Source organism: Halyomorpha halys, unplaced genomic scaffold, assembly GCF_000696795.3.
Source record: "Halyomorpha halys isolate HHAL.00 unplaced genomic scaffold, Hhal_1.1 Scaffold1630.1, whole genome shotgun sequence".
NCBI lineage: Eukaryota > Metazoa > Arthropoda > Insecta > Hemiptera > Pentatomidae > Halyomorpha > Halyomorpha halys.
Window position 1 is genome coordinate 101240 of NW_027104644.1, and position 300 is coordinate 101539.

Consider the following 300-nt stretch of genomic DNA (forward strand, 5'->3'; position numbering starts at 1 on the left):
GTATAATCAGAAATAAAGAGATACAATAATAAGATATAATAAACAATTTTTTCCCCTACAGTTTCCTGTTACAATCAATTTCGGTCTGTACAACAAATACAAATGTTTCAATTAATTCCTATTTTTCCTTCTCATTTCTGCTCCTCCAATTTCACCAATTCACAATTTTTTAATCCACCCGATCCACAAATTCGCTCTCCGGAATTCATCCTCCCAGATCCTCTTCAGTCACCTGCTAAACAAATTCAATATTAGACGGGAATGTGAGATCAGACCATCATTCATAGTCACAGCAGTAGA